Raw genomic sequence first — 25,538 nt, 5'->3', positions numbered from 1 at the left:
AGACCAAAATACACAGGACGAGAAACAAAGGAAACGCAGGAGAATCGGAAAATGAGTGATAAAATGGCAGCATTAAGCCCTCATATATTGATAATCACCCCAAATGTAAATAGATTGAATTCTCCAATAAAAATACAAAGAGTAGCCAGATGGATTAAAGAACAAGACCCAACAATATGATCCTTCCAGGAAACACATCTCAGCTCCAATGACAAACACAGGCTCAGGGTGAATGGATAGACGACGATATTCCAAGCTAATGGCAAACCAAAGAAAGTAGGTGTTGCAATACTTATATCAGACAAAGTAGACTTCAAGATAAAACAGGTAATGAAAGACAAAGAAGGGTAGTATATAATGATGAAAGGGACACTCCTTCAAGGAGAAATAACACATAACTATCTATTCACCCAACAGAGAAGCAGAAAAGTACACAAATCAACCATTAACAAAACTAAAAGAAGATATTAATAATAACACAACAATGGTTGGAGATCTCAACTCTCCACTCACATCAACGGATAGATCATCCAGACAGAAAATCGACAAGGAAACAGTGGAATTAAATGAAAAGCTAGACCAGTAGGACTTAACAGACATACATAGAACACTCCATCCAAAAACAGCAGAATACACATTCTTCTCAAGTGCGCATGGAACATTCTCAAGGATAGACCATATGTTGGGAAACAAGGCAAGGCTCTATAAATTTAAGAACATTCAAATAATAACAATCACCTTTTCTGATTACAATGCTATAAAGCTAGAAATTAATTACAAGAAAAAAGCTGAGAAAGGGACAAAGATGTGGAGACTAAACAACAGGCTTTTGAACAACCAATGGATCACTGAAGAAATTAAAGGAGAAATCAAAAAATATCTGAAGACAAATGAAAATGGCAACATACCATACCAACTCATATGGGATGCACCAAAAGCTGTATTAAGAGGGAAATTCATTGCAATACAGGCTCACCTTAACAAACAAGAAAAATTCAAAATAAGCAACCCCAGACCACACCTTACTGAATTAGAAAAAGACCAAACAAAGCCCAAAGTCAGCAGAAGGAGAGAGATAATAAAAATTAGAGCAGAAATAAATGCAATTGAAACAAAAAGGCAGTAGAAATGATCAATGAAAGAAAGAGCTGGTTCTTTGAGTAGATAAATAAAATTAACAAACCTCTAGCCAGACTTACAAAGAAAAAAGAGAGAAAGCTGAGATAAATAAAACTAGAAATGAAAGATAAATAAAAACAGATACCACAGAAATACTATGGATTTTAAGAGCATAGTATGAAAACCTATATTGCAACAGAATGGACAATCTAGAGGAAATGGATAAATTCTTAGACTCTTACTACCTCTCAATGCTGAATCAAGAAGAAACAGATAATCTGACTAGATCAAACACAAGTAAAGAGATTGAAACAGTAATCAAAAGCATCCCAAAGAATAAAAGCCCAGGACCAGATGGCTTGCCTGGGGAATTCTACCAAACTTTCAAAGAGGATTTAATACTTATCCTTCTCAAGCTATTTAAAAAAATTAGGGAAGATGGAACACTTCCTAACTCAGTCTATGAGGCCAATATCACTCTGATACCAAAATATCACAAGGACAACACAAAAAAGGAAAACTATAGTCCAATACCGTTGATGAACATAGATGCAAAAATCCTAAACAAAATATTGGCAATCCAAATACAGCAAAACATCAGAAAGATCATACATCATGATCAAGTGCGATTTATATCAGGGACACAGGGATGGTTCAACATCCACAAATCAATCAATGTGACACAGCACATTAAAAAAAATGAGGAATAAAAACCACATGATCATCTCAATAAATGAAGAGAAAGCATTTGACAGGATCCAACAGCCATTTATGATAAAAACTCTTAACAAAATGAAGATAGAAGGAAATTACCTCAACATAGTAAAGGTCATATATGACAACCCCACAGCCAACATCATAGTCAATGGGGAAAAACTGAATGCCATCCTTCTGAGAAGAGGAACGAGACAAAGGTGCCCACTCTCACCACTCTTATTCAACATAGTACTGGAGGTTTTGGCCAGAGCAATTAGGCAAGAAACAGGAATAAAATGAATCCAAATAGGGAGTGAAGAAGTAAAACTCTCACTGCTTGCAGATGACATGATCTTACATATAGAACACCCTAAAGAATCCATCGGAAAACTATTAGAAATAAGAACTACAGCAACATTGGGGCGTACAAAATCAACTTACAAAAATCAGTTGCATTTCTGTATTCTAATAATGAACTTACAGAAAGAGAACTCAAGAATACAATTCCATTTACAATTGCAACAAAAAGAACACAGTACCTAGGAATAAATTTAACTAAGGAGGTGAAGGACTTATACAATGAAAACTATAAGACATTATTGAAAGCAATAGATAATGACATAAAGAGATGGAAAGAGATTCCATGCACATGGATTGGAAGAATAAACATAGTTAAAATGTACATACTATCCAAAGCAATCTACAGATTCAATCCAATCCCAATCAGAATTCCAAAGACATTCTTCATGGAAATAGAGCAAAGTATCCTAAAATTCATATGGGGCAATGAAAGACCCCTAATTGCTAAAGCAATACTGAGAAAAAAGAGCAAAGCTGGAGGCATCACAATGCCTGACTTCAAAATGTACTACAAAGCCATAGTGATCAAAACCACATTGTACTGGTACAAAAACAGACACACAGATCAATGGAACAGAACTGAAAGCCCAGAAATAAAACTGCACATATACGGACAGCTAATCTTCAACAAAGGTGCCAAGAACATACAATGGAGAAAAGATAGTCTATTCAGTAAATGGTGTTGGGAAATCTGGACAACCACTAGCAAAAGAATGAAAGTAGACCATTATCTCATGCCATAAACAAAAATGAACTCAAAGTGGACCAAAGACTTGAAGATGAGTCCTGAAACCATAAAACTCCTAGAAGATAATATAGGTAGTATACACGTTGACGTTGAACTTAAAGGGATCTTTTCGAATACCATGGTCAGATAAGGGAAACAAAAGAAAGAATAAACTGGGAGTTTGTCATACTAAAGAGCTTCTGCTAGGCAGAAGAAACTAGGATCTAAACAAAAAGACAACCCACTAATTGGGGGAAAATATTGGCAAATCATATATCCAATAAGGGGTTAATCTCCATAATATATAAGGAACTCACACAACTGAACAACAAAGAAACAAACGGCCCGATCTAACAATGGGCAGAGGATATGAACAGACATTTTTCCAAAGAAGATATATGGATGGCCAATGAACACATGAAAAGATGTTAAACATCACTAATCATTAGGGAAATGCAAATCAAAACTACCCTAAGATACCACCTTACACCTGTTAAAATGGCTATAATCACTAAGACTAAAAATAACAAATGTTGGAGAGGGTATTTGGAGAAAAGGGAACCCTCATACACTACTGGTAGGAATGCAAACTGGTGCAGCCACTATGGAAAACAGTATGGAAAGTCCACAGAAAACTAAAAAATAGAACTACCATATGACCCAGCTATCCCATTACTGGGTATCTACCCAAACAACTTGAAATCAACAATCCAAAGTAACATATGCACCCCTATGCTCATTGCAGCACTATTCACAATAGCCAAGACATGGAAACAATCCAAGTGTCCATCGACTGATGATTGGATAAAGATGATGTGGTATATATATATACAAAGGATTACTACTCAACCATAAGGAAAGACAAAATCATCCCATTTGCAACAACATGGATGGACCTGGAAGGAATTATGCTAAGTGAAATAAGCCAGAATGAGAAAGACAAACACCAGGTGATTTCACTCATATGTGGAATATTAACAAACATATGGACAAAGGAAACGTTCAGTGGTTACTGGGGGAAGGGGAGTGGAAGGTGGGCACAGGGGGTGAAGGGGAGCACTCATGTGGTGACAGACAAGAAATAACATACAACTGAAATTTCACAATGATGTAAACTATTATGAACTCAAATTTTTTAAAAAAGACCAAAAAAAACCTGATTCAGCTTGAACTAAAGAGCCTGACTTATGGCCTATCAAATATGCACTGTACATCTGCATTTACTGTTAAAAAATGCATTCTCTTAGATAAGAATGCATGCTTTCCCTTCTATGCCCTGTTGGTAATGCCTGTATTAGTCCCTTTCCTGACATTAGGGTCATGTTGACTTGATAATTTGCCACTAAATATCTCTTTGAAAATTTTATGAAAATGTATCCTGGATGTGTTTAATGTATATCCTTTGTGCTAAAAAGATATAAGACTGTACTGAAAACCATGCTTCTCCAGAAGGCTTTCTAGGACCTTCCTGGGTCATAATCCTCACTGTGGCTCAAGTAAAACTCACCTTATTTCCCTTATCCATAGAATGATTATTGGCTATTTGGGTGGACAGTGCATAGTGGTCTCTTATTATTTTAATTTGCTTTTTCCTGATGTTATATGATGTAGAGCATCTTTTCGTATTCTTATGAAAATTCCATTAGGGGAAAATTCCATTAGTTCTTAAGTCTAAAGAATAATTCTCTTTGGCTTGATACTTTGCTCTCCAGGCCTACTGGAGTAGAAGTCCCACCTTCAAGTCACGCTGAAGCAGAGGTCCTGCCTTCTGAACCTACCAGGGTGGTGGCCTTGCATTCTGGACCCACTGGAGAGGACTCCTGCCCACAGGACCCTAAGGCTCCTGATGGCTCTGCCCTTGAGGCTTGTGGCAGCCCTACCCTCAAGGTTTCCCTCTGCCTGGGGCCATACCTCCACAGCTCTGTGAAACATTGATCTCGTTCTTTGAAATCTAGGTGGAGGAAGCCGTGCCTCCAGAGCTCATGCACTCTGCGTGCCAGCAGAGATGATGTCGTGCAAATGCCACCAAAGTTTGCTACCTGTGCTCCCTGGATGGATGACCACTGTGGCATACATCACACCTGGGCCTGCCAGACATGCATTGGGTTGCAGCCAAGGAGCACAGAGCTGAAGTGTGGGGAACAGAGCAGGCAATATGGGACAGCATACACTGAAGTCCCACAGACAGTGGCTCTTCCTTTGAAACTGCTCTATCTCCCCAACTTGTACTACGGGTCTGTGATGGGATTGGTAGCCCTCATGATCTCTGAATCACCTTGGTAGGAAGGAGACTCATTCTTCCACTGTTTTGGAGAATAGCTCCTGGCTTCTTTTGAGGTGACTAATCCATACTAATCTCCTTATCAAGTGATCCCTTGGCCAAACCTTAGTCTTCTTATTTGTTGCAATATGAATAGGCTGAGAGTTTTCCACATCTTTAAATTCTGTTTCCTACTTGCTTAAGAAATCCATCTTTAAGTCATTTCTCTCTTCTCGAATTTTACAAGTAGTCAGGAGGAACCAGTCCACTCCTTTAACACTTTGCTTAGATGAGCTTCAGCTAAATATCTAATTTTATCACTCACTAGTTTTATTGTTCAGAAAACACCATAACATGAACACAATTCAGCCAAGGCATTTGCCACTTCATAAAAAGGATTGTCTTTCCTCCAGTTTCTAATAACTTGTTTCTTCTTACTAACTGAGACCACATCAGAATGGTCTTTACCATCCATATTTCTACAAACATCCTGTTCAGGATTATTTAGGTATTATCTAAGAAGATTGGAGCTTTTTCTACAGCTCAACTCTTTCTGAGCTCTCACCAGAATTGTCCATTCATGGTTTGGGGGCCCAGGGCAGGCCATCACACAATATCCCACCATAGCATATTGATTATTTTAAAATAAAATTACTTGAGAAGCAAAAAGGGCATTTTGACCCTCCTGTCTCTGTTCCCCTGAAAGCAGGAAATAAATCTCCAGTGTGAAAGGTGTTCTCCTCATCACCAGAGCCAGGGATTCAGGGCCGAGAAGCCTGAATAAACAAACCTTGCTAATGTACTACCTCAAGCCTAAACTCTGCTTAAATTCTTCACTAATTACGTACCCCAAACCTAAGTTTCTTTGTCCTGTCAATTCTTCACAAATTTATTGTTTCCTTGTGTAAAAACACACACATATATATGCTGCCTGCTTTGTTCACTCTCTGAGCATCATTTGTTTATGATCTCAAATATGTATGTATTAAACTGGAGCTTTCTTCTGTTAATCTAGCCTTGTGCCAATTTTATTATTAGTCCAGGCGTAAGAACACAAGAAAGGAAGGGAAGAAAGGAGATTTTCACCACCTTCACAAGTGCAATGTAGGCTTTTTCTAGCATGCATCTCAACACTCTTAAAGACTCTAACCACAAGTCAATTACAAAGCTACTTCCCCATTTTTAGATATTTGTTACAATAGCATCCCAACTTCTTGGTACCAATTTCTTAGTCCATTTGTGTTGCTATATAAGAATACCATAGACTAGGTAGCTTATACACAACAGAAATTTATTTCTCACAGTTCTGGAGGCTGGGAAGTTCAAGATCAAGGTGTAAGAAGATTTGCTGTCTGATGAGAGCCCACTTCCTAGCTCGTAGACATCCATCTTATCATTGTGCCCCAACATGGTGGTGTAGGGGAGGAAAAATAATTTTCCCTCTACCCTTCTAGGTTCTTGGCTGAGACCCCCGTCATAATAAAAAGACCGATTAATAGGAGAAAAACAAATTTAATTTTGTATATACAGGAGCCCACCCATACATGAGATTCAAAGGCAGTCAGGCACTTGATGGTTATATACCATCCTGAACTAAGAAAGGAGATAGGGGTCTAGGACTTCAAAGGGGAGGATGACAATTCACATGAAGACGAGAAGAGCAGATGTTTGCCTTGCCATGTAGATAAGTCTCTCAGATGAAAAATTTATCTCTGATAACAGCTCTCTTCTGGTACAGTCCCCCTTCACAAAATCTTTGGGTAATTAAGGAGTAGGTAAAAAGCTTTCCCTGAGTCTGCTCAGTCTTGATTGCCTTCAGCTCAAAATAATCCTTACTCCAAAGAAGCATATTCTGCAGTGGTGTGTTATGCTCCCCTTCAGTGGAAGGGGAAAGAGAGCTCTGTGAGTTCTCTTTAATAAGGGCACTAATCCCATTCATGAAGGCTCTGCCTTCGTAAGCTTATCATCTACCAAAAGCCTCATCTCTAAATATCATTGCAAACAGGATTAGATTTCAACATAAGAATTTTGGGGCGATATATACGTAATATAATTTAAAAATAAATTCATGTCTAGATACATTGTAGTGAAATTGTAGAATTCCACACAAAGATATTTTAAAAGTGTCCAAGATAAAAACCAATCACCTACATAAAGAAGAGAATTATATTGACAGCAGATTTTTTAACAATAATAAAAATCAGAAAGAAAAGAAAGTCTACAAATAGACAACAATTAGGCTTAATGTGGAATTTTCAACAGAAATATGGGAACCCAGGAGATATTAAAATGATATGTTTAAAGCCCCAGGGCAAATAATTTTCCAACTTGAATCTCATGCCCAGAAAAATTATATTTCAAAAATGAGGGCAAAATAAAGACCTTATCATATAAACAACAAAAAAAAATCATTTACTGCAGGCTGGCCCCATAGTGTAGTGGTTAAGTTCATGGGTTTGGATCCCAGGTGCGGACCTATACCACTCATCAGCCATGCTTTGATGGTGACCCACACACAAAATAGAGGAAGATTGGCACAGATGCTAGCTCTGGCCCGATATTCCTCACCAAAAAAAAAAAAAACCTATCAAAATCTCTCATTGAAGGAAATACTAAAGAGTCTGTTCTTCATGTTAAAAAAGAGAAATTGGGCTCAAAATGGAGTCATTTGTGCTAAACCCCAAATTAGCAAACCAAGACCTAATTGCAGTTTCAGCTTCTCCCAGGAATGTGACGTTTAACCAGTCAATCTGGAATTACCGGATCAGCACTAGTGAGGTAATCTGCCTGACAGAGCCCCACCCTTCCCCAAAGGTAGGTGACCTTGCCTGAAATAATCCACTGTGTGCTAGCAACTTCCTTTTCTCCTCTCCCTTCTGCCTATAAAAGCCTTCCATTTTCTACAGCTCCTTGGAGCTCTCTTCTATTTGTAGATGGGATGCTCCCCAATTCATGAATTGTTGGATAAAGCCAATTAAATTTTTAAATTAAAAATTTTAAATTCTTTTTATGTTTTTAAAAAATTTTAAATACTCAGTTGAATTTTGTTTTTTAACATTCATGAAGAAGTAAAAAAGCCTTAGAAGAAAGTCTGATAGAGGAGGAAATTGTAATCATATAGTTTAACAAAACAGCTGGATGAAAGATATTAAAATAAAATAATAAAAGACAAATAAAATAAAAATAGAATAATAAAATAACATAATAAATAAAATAAAATTGCATTAAAATATTTAAAACTAGGACAAAACATTAAACAATATACAATGCAAATCAAAAGATATATTTTCTCAGAGCAACAAAAAATAAGTTGCCTGGAAATATGTCCATTAAAAGATGTAGAGACTCTCTACAGAAAATCATAAAACAATTTTGAAAATTATTAAAATAAACATTTAAACAAGTGGACAGAAAAGCCATATTTATGAATAGAAATATTTAATATCAAAGAGGCTTCAGTTTTTCTGAAATTAATCTAAAGATTGGGCACAAATTAAGTCTAAATTGTAGTAGAGTACTTCATGGATTCTGATTTTAAAAAATGTTAAAATGGGGGTTGGCCCGCTGGCACAGGAGTTAAGTTCTCATGTTCTGCTTCAGTGGCCTGGAGTTTGCTGTTTCAGATCCCAGGCGTGGACCTATGCACCACTTATTGGGTAGGCTGTGGCAGGCATCCCACATATAAAATAGAGGAAATGGGCACAGATGTTAGCTCAGGGCCAATCTTACTCAAAAAAATAAAAAAATAATAAAATAAAAATGTTAATGCCCTCCTGGTGGCATAGGAGTTAAGTCTGTGTGCTCTGCTTTGGCATCCTGGGGTTTGCTGGTTTGGATCCCAGGCGTGGACCTAGCACCACTTATCAAGCCATGATGTGGTATGCATCCCACATATAAAATAGAGGAAGATGGGTGCAGATGTTAGCTCAGGGCCAATCTTCCTCAGCAAAAAAGAGGAGGATTGGCATCAGATGTTAGCTCAGGGCTAGTCTTTCCCAGGAAAATAAAAGTTATAATGTATATGGTAAGCAAAAGCCAAGAATTTTTAAGACACTACTGCATAAGAATGACAATGTTGAGGTTAATTCTTTATGAGCCATCAATCATATTATAAATTTGCAGTGATTAAGCCAGTGTGGTATTGTCTCAGGGATTGATAAATAATCCAATAGAATTTAATAGAAAGCTCAGAAACAGACACATGCATATATAAAAACTTGCTATGTGACAGAAGTGGCACCACAGCTCAATAACAAAGAATCAAGTATTCACTAAATTGCACTGGGACAATTGGTTATACAAGTGGAGGAAACAAATAAAATTTTCTCTATATCTCATACCATACACAAAACATAATAACAGGGACAAAAATTATATCCCCAGCGATGTTATTTGACATATCTAGAAAACATGTATAAAAATATCCAATGACAAGGGAATGGTGAAATAATTTGTGATACATTTTTAGAAAGGTGTATCCATATGTAGCTGTGAAAATAAACAAGCTATAGCTTTATTCATAATGTACAAGAACTTCAAACAATTATACAAGAAATATATGGTATTTATATAAAGTTCATATATGGAAAGAGATTTTAGAAATATATACATGTGTAGTAAACTAAAAAGAAAAACCTATTTTATTTTTTAAAGAAGAAATTACAAGCCAAAAATTCAAAAAGTTTGTCTTTTGGTATAACGAAAAGAGATACCTATGGGAAGAGGGATTATAGAGAACTTCAAAAGCAGTGGTAATATTCTGTTTCTTAACCTGACTGATGAATTCCTGTGTATGTGTTTTATTACTCTTACATTTTATGCATTTTTAAATTTTTTCTAGTCAAGAAATATTTTATAATAAAACAGTTTTAAAAAAGTTACCCTGTTGAGGCATGAAGAATGCAAGACAACAAGCAGAGAGATTACTAAATAGACTATTCTAAGAATTCAGGTAAAATGTGAGGATGTGAGTTATGGCATTGATATTAGTGATGGATATGGATAGAAGAAATACTTAGAAGGCAGGAGAAATAGAACTTGGTGAATGCAATGGCAAGCATATCAGTCAGGTCTCAATGCAGGAAATAAAAAATAATCAGGTATTTTAAATAGAAAAAGCAATTTAATACAAATAGGAAAAGATATTATAGCCACTACACTTCAAACTCATAGTGTTCTCCAATGGACTCTTCATTTACAACAGCCCCTCCCAACTCAGAAGAACATTCCTCTCCTTTGTTCCTCTGCACTTGCATGTGGTCAACCATAGACTACATGTCCCAAATTGAAATTCTTTGCCACTCCCAAATAAACCCATTCTGCTGGTAAAATAACTGGTTGTTTATTTGTTTTATGTTAACATTATTTGGTGTGTTGTACCGGTATATGGAGAAGACCCCAAACAACTCTGGGGCTGGTGGACAAACAGAAGCAACACCCACAAAGCCCATTGAGTTCACTGATTTCTTGCCATCTCTGGATGTGTAAGGGTAAGTTTTCTTTTGGATCTCAGGGTCTGCTTTCCTCATATTTTGAAGCCTTTAAGGCCTTCTTCAAGAACTGTCTTTTCTGTTAAAGGCTTTTGCCCTTTCTGTGAGTACTCATTTGGCCTTTGGTCGGATTCATTTTGGAATAGGTCTGCTCCTACAGGAGGTGTGCCATTCAGCCTTTGGCTTGACTTCTGATCCTGGCTGTTCCTTTTGGAAAGGAGCTAGCCTTTGGTCTGATTCCTTTGGAACTGAGCTGGTCTTAATGAAGCTGTGCTGTCCTTTGGTTTGATTCCTTTTGGATCTGGGATGTTTCTAATGAAATTATGCTGGTATGTGGCCTGTAGCCTGTTTAGGAATTTTTCTTTTGCTTTAGAGAAAAAACCTCTAAGAAATGGGATCTCAGTCATCTAAATGTTTTAAGGGATTCCCCCTTCAGAGACTCCAGCTGGTTTTATGTTTAAAATCCATGGTCTCTTCTCATGTGCATTTCTAACTAAATGGACCAACTTAAACAAAAATAATTTAGAACACCAACAGTTATTTTGGGGAACGTTTGAACTCTCCAAACTTACTTTTCTTAAAACTGAGTTGGACATCCATAGCTCTGAAATTGCTGAAACAGAATGGAACATTTATTTTGATTGGTATTTTGAGGCTTCCAGACATTACTAGGAGTCTACAATTGTCTCTTTCACAAAATAAAATTTTAAGATTAACTGAGGTGAACAAACAATTAAAGAAAGACAAAAGGTTTTTGAAGTTGTAGCTGCCCCTGACACAGGAAGGGTTAATAACCACTGGAAAAAGCTTGCCAACAAACTGTGACCCGGAGGTGAGAAGGCCGGTTAGCCAATGACGGGTAAGACCTCCAGGGGGAGGCAACCTAAGACAGGCATCGGCTGCCCAGGGGCACAGATGGAGACACGATATCAGGAACAGGAGGGGCCATTGCCTAGGAGGCCTTGCATGCTCTGAGAGAAAGTATACGAGCACAGCAATAACATGATAATATCAAAACAGAGGCCAAGGGAGGGCTCCTTGAGAAATCACTAAGAATTCTTGGCATTTGCTAATTACTTCATCCAGAACACCTGTGTATGTTTAACAGATGTAAGCTATGTATCTATTGAAATGCTGGTTATAATAAACTCAGAGTGGCCATCAGCCCTCTCCGCATCTATCCTGATGTGTACATTGGATTGTGACACCGACAGAAGTCTCTCTTTCCCCTCTATATCTGTTGTCTCTGGATCAGTGGCAGCCACCTTGTGCTCAGGCACTGCCACTCCATCATCTTTCTCCTTCCCTTCTATCCCACCTACACTTCCTCTATACCCTCAATTTCCCCATACTAATTCTCTCACCGAACTTCCATTTTCCCCTAAGCCTCTCTCTGCTCCCTCCACCTCTGAACCTATCAGAACCTATCCTTTTAGAATTAAATCTTCTGAGGATCAAAACAAACTTCAAATCTCTTATCTTTCCTGGACTAAGGACAAATTATGAGCCATAGTTGAAGAGGTTTTCTAAAGTAACTGAGGACCACCATAGGTTTGTTGAAGAATTTAACATAGTTACTCAAACTTACCAACCTGGTTTTTTAGACCTATATCAATTAATCCAAATGCTTGTTGGTGAAGGCCAAGCCAAATGTTGGATGAAACTTGCCCAATGGGAAAATTCTGGAAAGGATTTAGAAAAATAAACTCCTAACTTTTCACAAGAGGCTACAGTACTTGCTGGAAAACTCTAACAAGCAATTTCAGTAGTTTTATTAAGCCTATTGATTGAAACAAAATTTTGGCTTGCACATAAAAATCTGATGAATCTGTTCATGACTTTATAATCAACGTCACTTTGTTTTCAAAGAAAATTCTCATCTCCCTTCAGATGTTAAGTCCACTCAAGTAACTTTTAATTCTGTTTATTAACAGGCTGAACTGGGACCTTTTTCTTTTAATTAAAAAGATCAGGATGGAATGCAAAAGTATGTACACTCAAGATTTAGTTAGTTTGGCAACGAAGCTCATTCACACCCAAATGAGTCATGTAAAAGAAAGATAGTCAAAATTCTTAAATTTCAATTCTAGTAAATGAAAGTCCTTAAAGAAACCAAAAACCTCATAATTTCTATTATTGCAAAGAGCCAAGACATTGGAAAAGAGATTGTTAGAAATTTAAGTACTTTGAGTGCCTTCAGCCTTCTAACCAGCCTTTCCAATGTTTTCCTAATTCCCAATGATGAGGCTTCAAGAAACTACAGAGGCTTTTCCCAATTCTTCCTCTTAATCAGCTTAGAGAAACAACTCTCCAGAATGGGAATGAGTCTCTCTCTGTCCTTATTGACACCAGAGACACAATCATGGTACTCAACCCCACTACTATAAAGTAGCCCCAGCCTCAGAGTACTAAAACAGTTGAAATAGTGAGGATCTCTAATAAATCTCAAAAGGTTCCTCTCTCTGAACCTATTCCCTTTTGTTTAGGTGCTTTGAGAGATACCTACCCTTTTCTCCCTAGCTCCTCTACCGCTATTTATTAATTAGTTCAAAATGTCTTAGAAAATTATCGTGGTGAAAGAAAGATTATTTTCAAAGATCAAATTATTTTGGTGAAAGAAAGGTCTCTTTCACCAAAAGGGGGAAGTAATTAATTATTAAATAATTAGAATTAAATAATAATTCTAGTTCTAGAATTAAGTTAATTTCTAGAATAATGCAAATTCTAGAATTTGACAGTAACAATCAAAATAGTCAACCAAGTGAATTAAATGACACTTCAAGGTCTTTCACTTGCTCTGTCTCTGATGGTACTACAGCTGACTCTGAAGACACTGATCATTTGTCCCTATTGAGTCAGCTACCACTCTCCTGATAGGCAGTCTCCAACTGATATGAGCAAAATTTACAGTACACCTTCCATCAAGACTCAAATAGATCCCTCAAAACCTCTCCCCAGAATTAATCAATATTGTATAAGTAAAGAAGCCCTTCAAGTTATAGAGTCCATAATAGAAGATTACAAGTCTCATGGCCTCATTATCTCTTGCCATAGTCCCTGTAATACTCCTATTTTACCTATAAGAATAGCCAAGGGCCAAGGGTGGAGGTTTGTTCAAGACTTTCTAGCAGTAAACAACACTGTCCTCTCTCAGCACTCTGTTCTTCCTCATAGCTACGAATATTTGTCCCAACTGAAAGCAAATTCTTTACAATAATTTATTTATGTGGTGCATTCTTTAGTATTCCAGTCGAAGAGGCTAGCCAATATTTTTTTGCCTTCACTTGGAAAGGAAAACAATTCACCTGGATAGTAATGCCTCAAGATTTTACTGAGTCCTTCTTATTTCTCACAAATCTTGAAGGCTAACATGGACGATATAAACTTTACTAGGGGCTCTATTTTCTAGCAATACATGGACAATTTGATCTTTTGCTCTCCCTCTCAAGTTTCCTCACAGGAAGATAGAATCCATTTGCCAAAGCTTTTAGTCTTAGAGGGACACAAGGTTGCCAAGAAAAAAGTGCAGTTTGTCTAAACTCAGGTTCAATATTTAGGGCATCTGGGCTACATCTAGATCCAGTTAGGCTTCATGTTGTCTTAAGTTTTCCAAAACTCAAAACTAAGCATCAACTGTGAGATTTTCTTGGGCTAGCTAGTTATTGTTGAAGTTAGATTCCAAATTTCTCTCCTTTGGCCAAAGCTTTGTATGTTTTACTAAAGAACAACAACTCTGACCCAGTTTTATGGGAAGAATGGATGACATAGTCTTTCAAATCTTAAAGGAGAGTTTAATGAACCCACCTGCCCTTTGGAATCCCAATTATCAGATTTCGTTTTCTTTTTGCATATGAAAAGGAAAGGAATGCCCTTATGGTACTCATCCCAAAATGTGGGGACCACCACTGACCCATAGGATATTATAGCCAGCAACTGGATCCTGAGGCATGGGACTATCCTCCTTGCCTTAGAGCCATTACTGCAACTGCCCTTTTGATTAAGGCCACTGAGGGAATTATGAGATCCCCTGTAACATCTTTGTACCTCATGCAGTAGAAACTCTCCTGAATTCTCATCACACTCAACATTTTTCAGCCACCTCACCTCCTATAAAATCCTTTTGTCAGTTTCTCCTCACATAACTCTTTCACACTGTAATCACTTTAAACATGCTAATCTTCTCCACCTCTGTTACTTATGAAGCCCCTCTTGACAGCTTAACACTGATGGATCACCTTCGACCCCTTATGATAATCTGCAGGAAACTCCTGTGAGTAATGCTGACTTCTCGTGGTTCACTGACAGTGCTTATTTAAGAGGTGACAATGGCAAATATTGTGCTGGATATGCAATATTAACACCCTCTGAGGTAATTGAAGTGGCACCTTTGCCTTTGGCTGCTACAGCCCAATAAGCCAAATTATACACACTCACATGGGTCTGCTCCATAGCCAAAGGCAAAACTGCCAACATTTATAGAGATAGTAGATACACTTTTATAGTGGCTCATGATTTTGAAATGTTGTGGAAGAAATGTCACGTCCTTAATTTAAGTGGAAATAAAACCAGCCCTATGTTCAGGAATTATTGGATGCTATGCTTTTACCTCCTGCTTTAGCTATTACTAAGATCCCAGAGCATTCTAAAATTGACTCTCTAGAAGCTAAAGGAAATCACCTTGCTGACACTGCTGTATGGAATGCTGCTCTGAAAGAAACCAACAGCAGTCAAACCTCTGTCATGGTCCAGAGGGATATTTCTCCAAATGATAACTTTAAAAAATTGGCTGGAGAAACCCAAAAATCAGCTTAAGAAAAGGAAAAGCAAGGTTGGAAATTCAACAATTTTTGGTCGAATGAAAGGAGAAAGCTCTAGTTCAAGCCAGATAGCAGCCCAGTCCTACCAGAGACTCAACAATTCCCACTTCTAACCACTGTGCATATATGAAACCATTGGTGTACTGACAAAATGACAGCATTTATGAATCAGTGTTGGAGTGGAAATATTAATAAGGCCACAAAAAGTACCACCTCACTTGTCTCAACTGCCCAAAATCTTAGCACTGCTGAACTAGTTGAGATAGACATAGTCGAAAGTTAGCATAGGGGAAGCCATCTTATAGAAGGAAGCCACACTGGAAGTATAAATGACCCTGACTCATTAGGTCCCCCTCCCCTGCCTTATTCTCACAGTGTGCTTTGGACAAATGCTTAGACTAGAGATCATGACTTGTTAGCAGAAGATTTAAGTCCTCTGCCCAAACTGTTCCTTCTCCCCCCATAAGAAAATAACTAATGTTTTCTTAGATTCCTCAAGAATGTCATATTCAACAGATCTGAAACTTTTTTCTATAGTGAGATGGCCAGTGGTCTGAGGTCATCCAAAATCTGGCACTCCTGAGCCCCCTCCCCTATCCCTGATTCTTTAGTTACATTCATATGTAAATATCAGTTTCTTTAACCTTTGTATCCCTAAACTTCACCCTTCCAGAAAACTAGGGCTAAGATTAGAGCCCAAGTGGCCTCATACTGAAGTTTTGCTTAATTATAGTTCTTTGTAAGAAAATGAAGCTTCCCAGACCCCAACTCCTCAGGTTCCAGGTGCCAGAATCTACCATCCATCATGGAGGCAGACAGTCAAGGACATTCATCTGCAAATTCTCTTATCTTGCCATCCCCCATCCTGCAAGCAACCTCACAAGGCCACATGAAAGCTGCCCCACCAACGAGCAAGGCCACATGCTTCCCTTCCCTACAAGCAGCCACATTCCTCACAACGCTTAAAAACTCTCACCTCCTATGTTTCAAGAAGACAAATTTGAGGGTTTACTCTCCTCTCCTGGCTGATGTGACCTGAAATAAACCCCTTTTCTTGCCATAAGCCTAGCATTCCAGTTTTTATTTTGGCCCCTCTGGTGTGGTGGCTAAAAGAACCTGTGTTTGTGTCCAGTAGCAAACATACAATCCAGGGAAGTCAGTTTGCATTACTCCAAGACATTTTGAATTGCCTAGTGGAACATTTGAGGCTTGGCAAATTGATTTTATATGGTTGTTCCCATATCATGGATATAACTATGTTTTAGTCATGGTCTGTATGTTTTCTCACTGGACTGAAGCCTTCCTTTGTAGACAGGCTACTGCCTCTTCTGTGGCTAAAGTCCTTTTGGAAAAAATAATTCCTCCCTGGGGAACCCCTCTCAAACTTCATGGTGATTGAGGAGATAATTTTGCTGGTCAGGTGCTCTGACAAGTCTGTGCTGTTTGGCCAGTTTTATAACACTTCACTATGCTTATCACCCTCAATCCTCTGATTTACTCCAACACCCTAACAGCATTATTAAGACTCAATTGACAAAATTTATAGAGACCCTCCAAGTATCTTGGCCAGAAACATTATTGCTGGTCCTTCTAAATCTTGAATTCACTCTCTTTGGAACTCATAAACTCTCACCCTTTGAGATAGTCACAGGAAGCCCAGTGCACCTGGCCCCTGCCTCTTTTGCCCTGCAGCTGGTAAACAGAGATGTACTTCAATATTGTAAAGGCCTTATTGCTTGTATCAAAGGTAACCATGTTCTGGTAGAGCAATCTTTCATAGTGTGTTCCAGGGAGATGAAGACCTTAAGCATCACACCTTGCAACCTGGAGATTTCATCTATTGGAAAAGACACCTTACGAAAGATTCTCTCCAACCTTGCCAGAAAGACCCCTATCTGAAACTGCTATCCAACATTTGTGACACCAAATTCCAATGAGCAGACTCTTGTATTCATGTAACATATCTAAAGAAAGCAGCGAATCCTGATGGGTCTTCCACACCATTTGGTAACCTGAAGGCAAAGATCTTCTGGAATTGAAGCAGATGACATCTGATGAGACAGTTTTCCCAAGATGTCAAAAACAGGTCTATTAGAAGGATTCAGACTTACATGGAAAATGCCTGAGATCTCCCTTCTACCTCTCCTTGCTACTCAAATGTAAACTGAATAGGTTTTCAATCTCTGCACTTTCCTTCTGATGTGGGACATAACACTCAGGAAAGGTTCTTCCTGGCATTGAGGAACAAAAGGCTACTGAATTCAGAAAAAAACTGACTTTTGATCAGCCATGCTTTCAAAGAGAGATCTTTATCAAAGGGGGAAAAATGTGAAAATTAATAAACAGAAACTTCATTTAAAATAGAGTTGGGAGGCCAGAAGTGAGAACTCTGGTGCACATGCTGCTCAATGCACATTACTGACCCCAACACCAAGAGATGTTCTTGCATCTCTGACAGGAAGTGACACATTTACTACCCCAGCAGAAGGAAAGAAGAAATTTCTCCTTGCCGAGCAATGGCTCAGTCAATGAGAGACTATCGTAACTCAGCCAATGGAAAGCCACTACACTTCAAGCTCCCCGTCTCCTCCAATGGACTCTTCATTTATAACAGCTGCTCCCAACTTCATAAAAGAATGTTTCTTTCCTTTGGTTCTCCACACTTGCATGAGGTTCACCATAGACTGCATGTCCCAAATTGCAGTTCCTTCCATTACCAAATATACCCATTTTGCTGGTAAAATAACTGGTTGTTTATTTGTTTTAGGTCAACAATATTTACTGGGTATCAGATTTTCTTCTGGTGCCAAGGATAGAGTAGTAAACAAAATAAAAATCTCTGCTTTAATGGAGCAGGGGAAATAATAGACATAATATGTAACTGAACATAATATACAACAAAATATATACTATCCAAAATATATATTATGAGTAAAATATAATGTATGTATGTGTGATATAGCTTATACAATAAGTTAGAAGATAAGTGCTAAATAAAAAAATAGAGCATAGTAAGACATTTTGATATCAACTCAACACAAGGCAAGCCATACTGTAGAAAAGAAATCATTCTGTAACTTTGAATGACCTCTGACTAACTAGCCAAGATATGCTCTGTAGATTTTGTAGCCCCTCCAGGCTGCTTTAGGATGCTAACTTTGTTCTTTTGAGTTCTCCAGGAATGTGCTGACCCCTGGGCAGAGAGCCTATGCTGATAGCCATCATGAATGACAACTGAAAGATCAGGGTGTAGGACATTGCCCCATTCTCTGATGCATATCCAGCAAAACAATGGGCTATCAGGAACTGGGACCAGATGTCTGCTCCCACCCAGAGATCAGAGGGAGGCCCCACCAAGAGACCAGTCACCTCCCCTACCTGGAGCCCAGCCCTATATATAACTGGCCTGTAGTCTTTTTTTCTGTAAGATGGTTCTTTCAGTCATTGGTTGGCCATCTTCCCTCTTGCTAGCAATCTGTAATAAAGAAACCCTTTCTCTCCTACCACCTTGCCTCCTGACTATTGTCATGTCTTGTGGCAAGCAGAGGACCACCCTTGGGCGGTAACAATTTGGAAATGTTGGGAAAGGAGTTCAGATTTCAAGTGTGTTGTTAATACAGGCCTCACTGAGAAGCAAATATTTGAGGAAATATATAAAAGAGTAAAGAATGTGGACTATGGAAATATCTGGAGTAAGGGGTAAAGTTGTAGTTTTCACCATGAAACAAACAAACTGCTCTTGACCCCACATCAACTTTCAGCTGCTATCCATTTCTCTATCTTCTCAAAGTCACACTTCTTTAATAACAAACCATGATTTCACTGCTTTCTTTTTTTCCTCCCCAAAGCCCCAGTACATGGTTGTATGTCTTAGTTGTAAGTTGTTCTTCAAAGTAATACTTCTTGAAAGAGCTGCTTATTGTACTAATCTCCAGTTACTCACATTATGTTCTCTCCTCAGCCCATTACAATTGTTCTTCCATACTGTCTCTTTTCAACAAATTTCTCGTTAGTTTCACTGATGACATCCATATTACCATATACAATGTTCACACTTTTATACTCATCTTAATTACTCAGCAGCACTTGAGAGAGTTACTATACTTTTATTTTGGAAACACTTTCTTCCTTTGGCTACTCAGATACCAGACTCTCCTCGTTTTACTTATACATTACACACAATACTTTATCAGGTGTTTGTTTGTTTTGCTGCATTCTTCTCTCCTGGTTGAATTTAAATATTGGAGTTTCCAAGGGCTTTGTTCGAGGGCTTCTCTTTTGTACCTCCACCTTCCCCTGCATAATCTCATCCCATCCCATGGTTCTAATTACCATTTTTAGTCTTGTGATTCCCATCTTTATATTTATAACTCGGACATCTCTTCTAATCTCTGGACTTATATATCCAATCATGCATTTGACATCTCCTGTGGATATCTAATAGGAATCTAAATCTTAACATGTTAAAAAAATAGCAGGATCTTTCTTTGCCCAACCCGCCCCATCCAAGGTCTGACCATCTCAATAAATGTTACCACCATCCAACTGGGTTCCCAAGAAAAGGAAAAATATAAAACATCCTTGATTATGTCTTTTCTCTTACAACCTCACATCCAATAAACCAGGAAATATTATTGACTTTCCTCCATGATATACCCACAGATCTGTCCACTCATCTCCACTACCATGCCTAACACTCTAATCTAAGCTAGTATAATCTGTCACATAGACTAGGATTCGTAACTGGTCTCACTGTTTCCATTTGGGTTTGTTTTGTTTTGTTTTTGAGGAAGATTGGCTCTGAGCTAACTACTGCCAATCCTCTTCTTTTTTGCTAAGGAAGACTGGCCCTGAGTTAACATCCGTGCCCATCTGCCTCTACTTTATACATGGAATGCCTACTACCACATGGCTTTTGCCAAGCAGTGTCATGTCCCCACCCAGGATCCGAACTGGTGAACCCTGGGCCACCAAGAAGTGGAACATGTGAACTTAACTTCTGCACCACTGGACCGGCCCCATCACTGTTTCCATTTGTGATATCTGATATCTCATTCTCCAGATATTCACAGCTCCCTAAGTGAACATCTTTAAAAATAAATGAGCTCTCACATTCATTGCAGTTCACTGAGGTCCATAGAGATGGCACCAGGGCAAGTGAGAGTAGGGGAGACACTGGATGACTCTGTGCCTTGCTAAGGAAAAATAACTAAGCAGGGGCAATGGAGATCCTAAGAAGCTGAGAGGAAAAACATCATCATATGCATTCTTTGTGCAAACTTGCCTAGAGGAGCACAAGAAGAGGCATCCAGATCCTTCAGTCATCTAAGAAATGCTCAGAGAGGAGGAAGACCATTTCTACTAAAGAGAAAGGAACATTTGAAGACATAGCAAAGGTGAACAAGGCCCATTATAAAAGGGAAGTGGAAACTTGTATTCCTGTTAAAGAAGAAACAAACAAACAAAAAAGCCAGTTCAAGGATCTCAATATAGCCAAAAGGCTTCCTCTGGCCTTTTTCTTGTTTTGTTATGAGTATCACTCAAAAAATCAAAAAAGAACATTCTATTTTGTCCATTGCTAATGTTACAAAGAAAATGAGAGAGATGTGGAATAATGTTGATGCAGATGACAAGCAGACTTATGAAAGGAGTGTTGCTAAGGTAAAAGAAAAATAGGAAAAGGATATTACTGCATACCAAGCTGAAGGAAAGCCTGATATGGCAAAAGAAAAAAAAAGAGGAGTCATCAAGACTGAAAAAAGTAAAAAAAAAAGATGAAGAGGAGGAAGAAGAAGATGAATAAGTTTGTTCTAATACAGTTTTTTCTTGTCTATAAATACAGAACTTATTTCTTTTAAAGAAAAATATTGATATGCGAGACTGTATAAGTTTTCTCTTTAAACTGTACAGTGTCTTTTTTGTATAGTTGATATAACATGCTACAAAATGTGTCTTTAGATAGCCCTGTCCTGGTGGTACTTTCAATAGCCACTGACCTTGCTTGTTAAAATATGGAGGGCCATAACTTGGCGTGGATCCAGGTTCTTGTTGGCTCATAGCACAAATTACTTACGTATGGAGATGGTAATTTTTCATCCTTAGTTGTCTCTGATGCAGCATACAGGAAATAATTATTGTTCTGTTAACTGAATACCACTCTGTAATTGAAAAAAAACAAAGCAAACGTTTTCTTAACATTCTGAAAACTTCAAAGTAAATACTTTCTTTTAGTGTTATCGATTTCATAGATCTGAAACTTTTCTCATTGATGGGTAGTCTTCTGCTTTTGCACCTGTTAGATCACATGAACTATTACAGTGTTTATCTTTTCATATAGCTAGCTGATAAAAAGCTTTTGTCTACATTCTCGACATACTCAGGATGAGAGTAATAAAAATTGGTTTGTGACAGTTTTCATCCGTAACTGAAACTCAAAAATCTTCATCAATTGGTATCAAATTTCATATACCCCAGTTACATTTACAAAGTAAAGAATAACCAATCTACTCACAGCATTGGATTATTAGAATCAAAGATTTTAAAAGTATACTTTGAAGAAATAATAGAAAAGTATGTTCTATGCCACATGTAGTGACAGTTATATTTGCAGTTTCCACATTAAAGAAGACCTGAAAATGTATCTTTGAAAGCTTGGGCATAAATACAAGACTGCCATATTAAAATTTTTGTTGACGTCAATCCCTAGAAAGTTTCTATAAAACTGCTGGCTGTAAATGTCTTTTCTCATTTATCTAAATATGGACTGCTGAGAAAACTTGAGATTCTCCATTACAATTAAGTTTTTTTAATTAATTAGACTGACTTTTACAATTATAATGCCACACTTAAAATAGGGCATATTTTCCTATATTGTGATTTATCCCTTTATAAGTTAAATAGACATGAGGAAATCAGAAGCTTAAACTTTGCATCTCAGTGCCAATTATCTAATTTGTTCAAATTCAATTTTTCTTTACAAAACTACAACTACCATTTATTAAGATTATATGTTTATCTGCTTAACAGTTTAGGAAAAGGTTTGTCAATTTTGTGGGTTTTAAGATTATCATTCTCTTTAAGTACCAGTGTTTTAAAATAGCCTTCTTGTAATTGTACATGTTTTTTGTGATGTAGTGCTGTTTTGTTATATAAATTTTGACCTGGTTTCTATCCATTTGAATTGTTTATGTATAATTTCAGGAGAAATACTGAACATCGGAGTCCTAGATGATACTAACAAACCAATAATTATAGAGGTTCATAAAAAAAGAATCACATGTCAATTAATTATTTTAAACCAGCCAACATCTTCCCATTGCACTTGGGGAAGGGTGAAACAACTCCTTCCTTGGCCTACGATGTCCTTTTTTTGTTTTTTTTTATTGACACCTGAGCTAACAGCTATTGCCAATCTTTTTTTTTTCCTTCTTCTTCTCCCCAAAGTCCCCCAGTACATAAATGTATAATTCCAGTTGTGAGTGTATCTGGTTGTGCTGTGTGGGATGCCACCTCAGCATGGCTGGATGAGCGGTGCCATGTCCACACCCAGGATCTGAACTGGAGAAACCCTGGGCTGCCAAAGCAGAGCACACGAACTTAACCACTCAGCCATAGGGCTGGCCCCTACAATACCCTTCATAAGATCTTACCAGTACCTTTCTAAACATACACTATCACTCTCCTTCTTGATGTGGTCCAGCTATGCTCACATTTTTGTGTTCTTCAACCACAACAGGTGGTTCTGTCTAAGACCTTTAAAATAGCTATACCTCTGTCTGGAAAGTGACATCTCCCAATCTACTTATAGCTGACTTATTTTGACCATTTAGGTCTCAAAGTAAAAGCCACAGTGAGGCCTTCTTTTATTACCCAACCCAAAGTATTCCTGCAGAAAATCTTTATGCAATTATCTTGTTTTAATATTGCGTTAACATTCATAATTAAGTGATTTTCAAATGGCATTATTGAGATACAGTTGACATACTATAAGCTGTACATATGTATCAAATGCACAATTTGATAAGTTTTGACTTAGATTTACATCCTCGCAACTATCACCAAAATCAAGATAGTAAGTATATTGATTACTTCCACAGATTTCTTCTTGCATTTTTGTAATATTTCCTTCTCATCCCTCCTTGACCATTCCCCTCATCCCTAGGCAGGCACTAATATGCTTTCTGTCATTATAGATAAAATTGCATTTTCTATACCTTCATATAAATGGAATTATAGAGCGGGTATACTTTTATGATTGGCTTCTTTTACTCAACATGATTATTTCGAGGTTCATTTATGTTGTGGTATATATCAATAGGTCATTCTTTTGTACAATAGTATCTATCATGGATATATGACAGTTTATCAATTTACCTGGTGTATTAGTTTGCTAGGGTTTCTGTAACAAGCTACTACAGACTGGCTGGTGTAAACAAGAGAAATTCATTTTCTCACAATTTTTGAAGCTAAAAGTCTGATCTCAAGGTATCTGCAGGGTTGTTTTCTTCTGAGGCCTCTCTCCTTTGCTTGTAAATGACTCGTGAGACTGAGCCCCTAACCTGTGGGACCTGACACTATCTCCAGGTATACAGTGTCATGAATGAGTTAAATTGTAGAATACCCAGTTGGTATTACAGAGAATTGCTTGGTATGGGAAAAAATCCCATACATCTGGTGACCAGAATTGTCAGAAGTGTTGTGAGTGTGGTAGTAGTGTAAAAATGCAGGAGAAACACAGGTGGGAGGACTGAGGTTTTCCATTACAGTTGGTGTCAGTGAAGTGATATTTGCTGACTGGCCCTGGCTCATGGAAACATGTGGTTTGAGAAGAGAAAGAATGAAAAGGTGGGGGATAAAAAACCTTTGATTCCTGGGTGGCCTTATGGTCACCCATGGTGTGGGGCAGCAGCAGTGCTGTTACCAGTTACTAAAGATAAAATTTAGCAAAGGAATTTAGAGACAGATCCAACTCCCTGGAAGGTGGTTCCTCGCATGCATAAGAAAATACAAACTAATAAGAAAAAGGCAAAATATACAATTCTTTGTGTATTGTTATCTATAATAGCTAAAATTAAATTAAAAGAGAGTGCTAAGTCAGACCTTGATGCTAGACCAAGCTCAGATTTTGGTCTGCCTGAGCTTCTGTCACTAGCCTTAAAGCTGATGCCCAAGGGAAAAATTATACATGGACAGTAGGAAGTACCTCTAAGACCTCTGGTCACCAAGAAGGTAGTTGGTGTTGGGTGAGGGCAAAACCAAAAAGCTATTGAAACTAGGGGACATAGTATGAAAGAATAGTTTCATTTTGTAGATCAGTGTCATCAGCTTCCTGAAGGACCCCTATTGATATGGGTCACGAGAGTAAATAATTTGAGGGTTGTGTCTTTGGTTTTGAATGCTACAGAGTAAAAAAGCATGTTTGGGTTGCTACAGGACCCTCAGCTCACTTTGGAATAATCATGAATGGATATATAGGATCCAGACCCATGGGAGGTTACTCCGGAGAGAACAGCCAGCTTGATGAACTGGATAACAGCTACTGCAAGGTCTGTTTGCTGTTAGAAGAGGGGCTGTCCAACTCCCCCCCACATATGCCAAGTGAAACACTCCAGAGGAAGTAGCTGATATGCTTCATATGCAAGCCATGTGGGACTGGCTTTATGATGACTGGGATAGTCACCTGATGAATATGCCCATTAGTGACCTGGGGGGCCCTTTTCACATGGGTGCCCCATATAACTTTATTGTTACAAAATAAATGGAGAGTTTGGGAAATCTTATTGAATTTGCTGCCTCAGCTTCCCCTCGTTGGTCTGTGGGTCTTACAGATGCAAATAAAAGTATTAGGTTGATTAACAAGAGAATGAAGAAAGACTGAGAAGAGAATCAAAAGACTGGTCTTAGCAGGATGGATATTTTTAAATGGTTATTAAGGAATAAGGTAAATAAAAAAATATTGATAAGAATGGAATAAAAAAACAGAGGAGCATCATGGGACTCATTCCAGCAGGGTAGAAATCTTCAGATGATTATTAAGAAATGGGATAAATAAAATGGAAATTGATGGGGTT

The 25,538-nt window shown here is 37.9% G+C and overlaps 1 pseudogene; it reads left to right on the top strand.

The window, feature by feature from the left end:
• The first annotated feature begins 484 nt into the window (after positions 1–484).
• On the top strand, positions 485–21,271 carry LOC106847149 (high mobility group protein B1-like; annotated as a pseudogene).
• The last annotated feature ends 4,267 nt before the right edge of the window (positions 21,272–25,538 follow it).

Source organism: Equus asinus, chromosome X (genome assembly GCF_041296235.1).
Source record: "Equus asinus isolate D_3611 breed Donkey chromosome X, EquAss-T2T_v2, whole genome shotgun sequence".
Lineage (NCBI taxonomy): Eukaryota > Metazoa > Chordata > Mammalia > Perissodactyla > Equidae > Equus > Equus asinus.
This window is presented reverse-complemented; position numbering and strand designations above follow the sequence as displayed.